Source organism: Anarrhichthys ocellatus, unplaced genomic scaffold (genome assembly GCF_004355925.1).
Source record: "Anarrhichthys ocellatus isolate YVR2014 unplaced genomic scaffold, GSC_Weel_1.0 scaffold10, whole genome shotgun sequence".
In the NCBI taxonomy this organism is placed as follows: Eukaryota; Metazoa; Chordata; class Actinopteri; order Perciformes; family Anarhichadidae; genus Anarrhichthys; species Anarrhichthys ocellatus.
Window position 1 is genome coordinate 10,270,568 of NW_022280040.1, and position 9,145 is coordinate 10,279,712.

A 9,145-nucleotide genomic window follows, 5' to 3' on the forward strand; every position below is an offset into this window, starting at 1 on the left:
CCTAACTGGAGGCGTTTACGAAAATAACCGTTTATCGCTCGGTTCAAACCCACACTCAACCTCTGACTTTGCAACTATTAATCACGGATTATGCAAATGTCAAGGAAGCACGTGCACAAAGAAAAAACACACACTTGACTCTTGTATTAAACTTGAACATCGCACGCAGTTGAAACGCAGCCTCCACCTTCCTTTTGTTTGTATCGGTCGCGTGTGTGTGTGTGTGTGTGTGCGTGTGTTTGTGTGTGTGTGTGTGTGTGTTTGTGTGTGTGTGTGTGTGTTTTTGTTCTTTTTCCTCCCCTTCTCTTTTTCTTTTTTTTCCACGCCGTGCTCTGCTGGGGGACTCGTGAATGGCAGCCAATGGGAGGGTTGAGTCCCCTCAGCCTTTCAGCCTCCCTGACATCCACAGCGAGAAGTGATGCAGCGCGACTGAGACGCGCAGTTGAGGTGGACCAACGGGCAACAAAAACTGCAGTGAACGGATACACACTCTTGGGCTCCGACGCGCGCCTCCACAACCCCGGGAAGGAAAAAATGAAAAATCTCCTCCTAGAATAAACTTCATTATCAGGTGAGCGGGATCTTTGTTCGCAACTTCTATCCGCTTTGAATAAAAATGTGTCTCGTTTGTAAGACGTTCGCCGCTCGAACAGAGAGAGAGAGCAGAGCACTTTGCTCTGCAGCGTTTTTTGAAATGTCCGAGTCGGGTTATTCTGGGTTGCTCACACGCGCAAATGACCAATGCGAAATAGTTGCTTATGTAAGAGCTGCGTCTCCTCTTGTGTACTCTAATTAAATTGGCAGTGGAGCAAAGTCAATAACACTAATGATTGGTAGGAGCTCCGGGCTTTGAATTAGTATCAATCGGAAGTTATATACATTCATCTCCGCAGCATTCATTCAACTTATTGCGGGTGGGGTTGGGGGGGTCAATCGATTGCCAGCGGGGTTCATCAACTTTTGCATTTTGTTGGATGACTCCGTGCGTAATTTCTCATTCATGTGTCGATGCAGAAAACGAAAATGTACCCCCCCTCCGGTTCAGGTCGTGCACGACGCAGTACGTTTCTGCCCCGCAAAAAAGTGATGCGAGCATGCGGGCCCGGGCTCCAAAAACGCACCTTATTTTGACACTGCGTGAACGTGCCCCCCCCTCCCAATTTTTTTTCTTTTGAACGCACGCTTTGAATGTTGTCGCTGGATGTGTTTTATTGTTCTTCCTCATCTCCCCCTCTCCTCTCCTCCGGTCTCGCTGCAGCCAGTGGCAAATCCGCGGGATGCGAATCGATGCAAGTGGGACGGCATGCTCTGATAACGGCGCGTGATGGTCTATCTGTGGCTGCCTGCAGTGGCACTGTGATGCCCTGCTGCCTATTTGTGTGCTTAGTGTTACAGATCAGGCTGAAAGGCCTTGGTTGTTGTTGGGTTTTTTTTAGGGGGGGGGGGGCAACCTCGGAGTTGACTCAAGTTTTCTAAAACATGTCCTCTAGCGTTATTGACGATACAAGATGATATCAGTGATGTGGCTGTGAATATTTAATGGCATTGCTGAATAATGCAGGTGGGGCTATGAGATAATTAACTCTGCGTCTTTGCTCAAAAGATGCAGGTTATTGACATTGTGAGGATGGGGATGGAGGATCTATGCGATCCTGAAAATTGAATTTAGTGCTTTGGGGAAGTTTCTGTGTCCATGGTTTAGTCAGTGCACTGGCTCAACGTAAGCCCGGGGTAATGTGCCTGGAGGGAGCTGTGAAGTTGTCAAACCAGCCAGCGAATATTCCGCAATCATCACTCCTCTGCGCACATGTGCTTTTTTTATATTCCGCAATCATCACTCCTCTGCGCACATGTGCTTTTTTTAAATTACAAACAAGGGACGTGTGCTTATCAAGGGGATGTTTGAGCAATCACAAAAGAAAAGAAGAGTCCATTTGTAAAGAGTAGGTTAATCCCCATTCATTCATTTTGTGTCATCATTGGAAGAACTTCCTGCTTGTTTTTTATAGAAAGGCAGAGAGCAGCTGGGTGAGCAGAGATTGTCTGAACCAGAACAGGTTTAGTGGTCCAGGTTTTTTTTTTTTTTCATATGCTGGGTTTGAAGTTCAGAGATGAAAGGGACAGAGTAGAATCTGTGGCTGATCAAAGTCGTACAGAAAACGCGGCAGGTACTGAATATTTAAAGGCTGTGCAAATAGAGTTTCTGTGTGTGTGTGTGTTTGTGTGTGTGCACATGTGTGTGGGGGGGACATACAGTACAGCAATGCATGTGTTTGTGGTCCGAGCTGTGTGGGCGCTTCCTATGAAGACATTCAAAGTACGATGCAGTAAACTGATTTGACAGACAGGGGAGGGAGTCGAGATATTTTTTTGGGAACCAGAGCTCAGATTACAATAGACAGTCCCTCACATTTCATCTTCCTCTTCTCCCAAATATCTTCCGTTCGTTGTGCGGCAGCTTCGGGGGGGGGGGGGGGGGGGGGGGGGGGGGGCAGGGGGGCTGGGGTCGGGGGGGGGGATATGCCGGCCCACTCCAGCCTGTCACCCCGCAAGCGCTGACGTCACACAGGATGGTGGGTTTTACCCGACGGGCCAGACGATGATGGCCGGTGACCCGAGCTGATTACATTATTTGTGCTCCAGATGGGCAGCATCATTTCTGATGTGTCCCGCTCGTCATATCGAGCGTTTCTAGTTCCTCTCTTCAGCAGCATCTGGAGCTAATAAAATCACATCCCAGTGGCTGCTGACTGAAACAAACTTCCCCCGTGGGAATGTCCACGGCCTCCTCTCTTCCTCCTCCTCCTCCTCCTCCTCCTCCGCCTCTTCCTCCTCCTCCTCCCAGCGCGTGTGCGCTCGGGTACTTGTGGAATGTTTGTTGAGCCTGCATGCGGCGCAGGGGGCTCTTAATATGTGTGCGCTTCGCTTAGGGATGCTTTTTGAAGTCAGCGGCAGAGAGCACCCCTGGGCATTGTAGTTCACTAGATGCACCTTGATTATTTGAGTGCATTAGTCACGGTCTGCATGATGTGATAATAAATCACGACGTTGTTTGTACCGCGAGTGCTGCAGGATTTCCTCTTCAGATTTTCCTTGTGCCAAATATTTATTTGGAGTTGACTTCCGTCGGTGCCAGCCAACCAGGGCTTCTCTGCTTTCTTTTCTCTTTGCTTTCTTCTTTCTCCGGAAACACTGCACCTGCTGTACAGGAACGACTTTGGTTAGCCACCCTGTGAAGAACAGCAGATTTGACTCCCCTCCCCCCCACCACAGTCACATTATCTTTCATTTTCCTGAGGCGTCTTGTGACCATTATAGAGCAAGTTTCCAGCAGGCACAATGGCAACTTAATAACGGCTCCTTACTAATGAGACAGATTCCCTTCAGAGACGCCTATTTACGGAGCAGTCACAACCGCAATTACACAAAAAAACAAACTAAGAAAAAGACGTATTTCTCACCTACCAACAGGCGGGAACCTTGACGTCTGCTTCTAGTTAAATCTACGATTGGCAGGAGGCCGGCGTCGTCAACCTTCTCTATGAAGGTCGACCGTAATCTCAGATTGAATTTGCGACGACTATAAAAACAAAACACCTTACAATTAGACGGGATGCGGTTTAGCCGGTTTCTTGGGTTTTAGCAAAAGGGATTTGAGACGGCGGCCCAGGAGAGCAGAGCGTCACCGTGGAGTCTGCCCAAATCCCACAAAAAAATAGGCCCGCTTTGCTTTCTCGGGCTCTCAGAGGATAAATACACATGGATCAGACAATTTACACCTCCCTTAACAATGGGTAATTATCTCTACCCTGCTTTGTGCAGCAGAAGACCAATTCCACAGAAATATACTCACAGATCTATTTCCAAAGTGGCAGGACAGAGATGTGGTGTGAATGTATGTAGCGCTGGATGAAGCTGATAGCACACAGTGCATGGCTTAAGAGCTGCAGAGAAGAGTCCAGCTTTTATACAGTATGGCACACTTGACTATGAAATCACTTAGATTCATGTCTTTGGGGTGGGAGACAGAGTAAATTGCTGCCAATGTTGAATAATGCAGTCTGCCAACAGCCTTTTTTTTTTCTTCTTCTCCCTCTTCCCCCTCAAACTGTGGCTTGGCTCCACAGCTTTTCTAATTACGAAGTCGCTGAGAGATAGCTTCACAACTCCCCTCCCGCTACTGGTGGTGGCGAGCGGAAGCTGGCCGAATAGCAATCTAACCGAATTACCAACAAAGCCTCGACAGACTCAGAGTTTAGTGAACATATTTGCAAAAAAAAAGTAACATCCCCTCCCTTACCTATTCAGTCACGAAACGCATACACACACACACACACACACAGACTGACACACAACTTGAAGTAGCACACACAAGCACAAATGCAAGCAAACAAATGCGGTGCAAAGAGGGAAGGTGTACAGTTCTCCGCACGCTTCTCAGCACAATTTAACAAGATATATTAGTCACCCAGGAGGCAGCAGAAAGCCAGGCATCCACAGAGTACAGCAGACTGCAGTCTGACAGTGGGAGATAGTGATTTACAACAAAGGCCTGTAGACCATGGCACAATTTCAGAGTTGCCGAAACAACACTGGTTAAAGCAGGGACGCGGAAGTATATCCACCAGCCACGACTCATTTCTTACGCCGTTTGCCCCGGGAAAGGGGGAGGAGGGTGGAGACGGCGAGGAGGCAGATGACAAAATGCAGTGTTGTAGCTACCACACAATGAAGAGTTGAGCTCAGTCGAATTCTGTCCGGGTGTCATCAAAAAAATATGAGCGGAAACTAGAAGGAAGCCCCCTTCAAGGACGCCGAACATTCTCCCTTTCTTAAATGCGAGGTGAAATCGATTTCCTGACCCCCCCTGCGAGGGTACCGTTAGGGTTTGGATTGGATTTGGAATTAAATCTTTATATCCAATATGTGTGTGTGGGGGGGGGCAATAATCATCTAATAGTGGAAATCTCAGATCCAGATCACTAAGAAAACTAATCAACTGGTCCTGAGCTCGCCACCAACTTCTATGGAAATGTGTTCACGAGTTGTTTCCAGACACCGCGTATAGATGAATGAACAGAGGAGGCAATACGACTTCATTAGCAGTAAAACAAGGTTTAAAGAAATGCTCCCATAGATTTATACTTTATGTAAACTCAAAGATAAACAATCGATCTTCATGTGAACTTGCTCACGTAGTTTTTACGCCTTGTGTCAAAACAATAAACTTGTACAATTAATGGATTTAAATTTGACTATAAATGATAAAAAAAAATAAATTATCAACAGGAAGGTGTGCTTTTTTCAATTCATTGTGAATTCTGTCCTGAATACATTTTTTTATTCCAGAAAAAAAAGTACGTCATTCAAATGTTCCCACACAGGTCACCTGCTTCTCTTTTGGAAAAAAAACCCATCCAGGAGGTCTTGTCCCGTATGATGCGTGTCTCCGGTCCGGTCTTGGGGTAGCTGGTGCAGGAGGAAGAGTGTGAGTGAATGCAGCAGACAGATCATGTCCGCAGGTCCTGCCTTCCCCCTCTAGTTGGATCCGTGTCTGTGTAAAGCCCAGAGGCTTAACTCTGGCTGCAGTAAGTGGACTGAGGAACGCTAAACTCCATCTGGGGGGGGGGGCTGCTGAACATGACAGCCAGTTAATAAGTGTATGGAAGATGGGCAAGTACACGGAGGGGTTGGAAGAAAGGCGGGGAAACATTGTCTGACTTTTGAGACTTTTTGTGAAAGCAAAGGGAAGGAGAGGGAAGGATAGTATTGACTGTCGGGATGACGAGAGAATAATGGCAGATCAAGAGAGTCCAGCCGCAGGACAAGGAGCATTAGCGCATGACTGGAGTACAATGAGTACAATGAAGACAGTGAAGGGAGAGGCTCGGGTCGTGGCTAAAAGAAAGGAGACTTTGAGAGAGTTACGGTGAGAGAAGGTGATAATGATGCTTACTTTACCCCTACGAGGCAGCCGCAGTGAGAGCTGTCGGCTTCAGGCAAACACTGGCTGGTGGGATGCCACTTGGTATGTTAACCCCCCTAGACGCCTCTGACAGTATGTGATAGATTGCAGGTGTGTAATTACATGTGTGTTTGTTTGCATGTGTGAGAGACGGTGACGGCGGTCGGGGCTTGTTTGTGGACCCCTCTTTGTGCCTGCGTGTCCATATCGAGGTGCGTCTTTGTGTGACTTTTTTCACGTGTCAATTTTTCTTGGCAGCGGTGAAAGCAGAGTGATGTGATTTTCCCCTCTAACAGCCTCCAGGAGTAATGATCCAGGTTATTGCAGATGGCGGTTAACACCTCAACCCAGCGGGCATTGCCGCTACAAAAACCTGTCCTTATAGGTTAGGCTTCAGGGAGACTGTTGTCTCGGTGGCAGCGGTCACGTGCACAATTCCTCCGGCTCCCTCCGAAACCTGTCACCTTCAGACGGGCCCCTCCTTCTGTGGATAATGGTCTCCTGTCTATGTTGTGAATGATATCTGGACTCCATTGTGTGCCCGTTTCTTCTGCTGTGCTATTGTCCCGCACAACGCCTTTGTGAGTTTTTTTCTTTTCTTTTTTCCCGTAAAGGTACAATGTGCAAGCTGTATTCTAAGGCGCTGTAAATGAACAGGCAAACACATCAGCAAAGGTTCTATTTACTTTCAATCCCCGGAGTGAAAAAAAGAGAAGTTTCTGTCGTTCTGCTACCTCTCAAAACATTAGGATGGCATGTTGTGAACGAAAGACCTCCCGAGAAAAAAAAAGAAGAAACACACACCTGCCGAATCAAAGCGTGCGTAGCGTTCTGGGGCTGAATATTCCTCAGGGAAGGACACAATGCAAGCGTTCTGCAGCAACATGGGACACACATTACAGCACCAGCACTCTGTACTGGGCTGAACAATACCCAGGGCGCCTCACAGACAGTCGGGGAAACCTGTCCCCTTTTGAGAAAAGGTTATTCTTTGAGAACCCCAACAGCTGAACACTGCTTTGACATGAATAAGTGACAAACGGATGTGTGCGGGTCTCACAGGCCTCCAATTACCGCCTCATGCCGCTGTCCATCAAAGAGAAATGAGGCAGGACAGAGGACCTTTAAGTTGCCGGAGCAGGCGGCCTCGCAGTCCCAACCTGTGAACCAGAGGTGCTGCAAGAGCTCTGCAATAATTGAGTTTGCTCGAATGAAGGTAATGCCAAAGTTGGGTTATTGTTTGCCCGAGGACAATGCAATTCGTTTATTGGGAACAATGCCGGGGGAATTTCTTTGAAAATGGAAAAATTGCATTAAACATTCCATTTGTATTAATTATATCGTAGCTCTTATTGACATTAGCACGCCTAGCGGCAGCGGCAGCACTGCCGGTGGTATTTGCGCTTAAAGCGGCACTCCGAGCAATAATACAAGAGGCAACCATCTTTGCCCGAGGCGCAGTGAAACCGCCCTTGATGTCAATGAATACATGACTATAGCTTTATTCTGAAGCATTGCGTCTAGACCTTTGGTCCTACGAGACATCAGTCATTCAAGTTACTCACCACTAGATTCAATTAATCATAGCCTTAATTCAATCCCATGGTCGGGCCTCCCAGCTGTAAGCCTCTAAGTGGGTTTTAAGAGAGCCGGAGTTTGCTGGTTTACGGTCCTCCGTGCCGCAGTGGAAGGGCTGCCCTGTCTAGCAGGGGTTTAATGACACTCCAGGGGTCAAGGGTTAGACTCGCAGCAGTAGGTGGAGTGTTTACTTGGGTCTGGAGTGAATGTGCGAACACAAATATGCAAGCGCACACATTTGAGCAAAAAACGTAACCAAAAAAAAAAAAGTGGTCCCAGTACATTCAGCTGCTTACCTTCCACCACAAGCACAGGGAAGCATCGGACGTGTGCGCGGACACACACACACACACACACACACACATAAAATGTGTCAGAACTCGACCTACAGTAGCAGGAGCAGACACTCGCGAAACGCGGTGCGGATCCTCCTCAGTCTCATAAATAATGGACGTCGGTGAAGCATCTGTCAACTTTTCTGTCAACGCTGTTCCAGATGGGAGTCAGACAGGCCAGGCCGGAGCAGTGTGTTACATACACATAACAAACCTCCATCCAGTGTGTCTTATGCACCCGTGCCCTGTTTACATCAGCGCACTGACACCCCTGCACTCACCTACATGCCTCAGCCTATCTGCTGATTTATTAGGCCCTGCACCGGGGCTTCCTCCGCCGCTTCCTCTTGGACCTTTCTCGCCACACACACACACACACACATTTAATCAAAAAGTGCGTGCTCTGAAGACCTCCCCTTGGTTCAATAAATAAAAAATGAAATAAATACATTCTGTTCTCTGTCTAAATACACACGAAGCTCTTTGAGTAAACACATCAGTAGCACCTCGTCACGCGGCGGTGGGGGAGACAGTAAACACACGCCACCGTGCCTTACATGCTTGTTGACTTAAATATGGCACCGCTCGCTGAACGCTAAACACTCGCTGTGAGTTCTTTTCCCGCAACTGAGCCACTAAATCCTACTTCCTTGACATCTGGCTCGGAGTAATCTAGGTGTGTTGTCCAGCGGGCACAAGGCCAGGGGAAGGGACAGCGCGCAAAGCGAGCACACGTTGGAAGGGGAGTTTGCGCAAGTTTGGGCAGCGGCTTGTCTTGCTTCCCTTCCCCTCATGGCAGCTGGGCGGCAGGATGAGTGGATCGGGTGCTGCCGGGTGGCGGTTACTGTACGGCTGCTTTATGGACTAAAGCGCCGTCTTCCCGGCCTTGTCGTAATAGAGGATTCAGCTCATAAAGCAGCATCATGATTTGCAATAAGCAGAGTTAGGGGAGAGTAATGAAGGTGTAAATCAACTGAGCCTTTCTTTTTTTCTCTCTCCCCCTTCTTCTTTTAATCTGACATTGGCAGTCTCTCTCTCCCCCTTTCTCTCTCTCTCTCTCCTTTCTGTTCTGTCCACTCCCTCCTCCTCTGCCCCCCCCTCCCCCCTTCTCTCTCCCTTTGCAGTAATGGAAAGCCTGGCACTCTGTAATAAAGCAGAGTGAGCAGCAGTTTTAGTAAACAGCCTCGGCAATCATTCAGCCAAGTCCAACTCCTTTATTTTGTGTGTGTGTGTGTGTGTGTGTGTGTGTGTGTGTGTGTGTGTGTGT

At 48.1% G+C, this 9,145-nt stretch overlaps 1 protein-coding gene across 1 annotated transcript in view; it reads left to right on the forward strand.

Annotated features, from left to right (window-relative positions):
• The first annotated feature begins 240 nt into the window (after positions 1 to 240).
• The window catches only part of LOC116384975 (cadherin-6-like), a 53,542-nt gene continuing 44,637 nt past the window's right edge, over positions 241 to 9,145 (forward strand). Inside the window, exon 1 of the mRNA XM_031850105.1 lies at positions 241 to 571. The gene's annotated coding sequence lies outside the window, so the exon portion shown is untranslated. The remainder of the gene's footprint in view (positions 572 to 9,145) is intronic.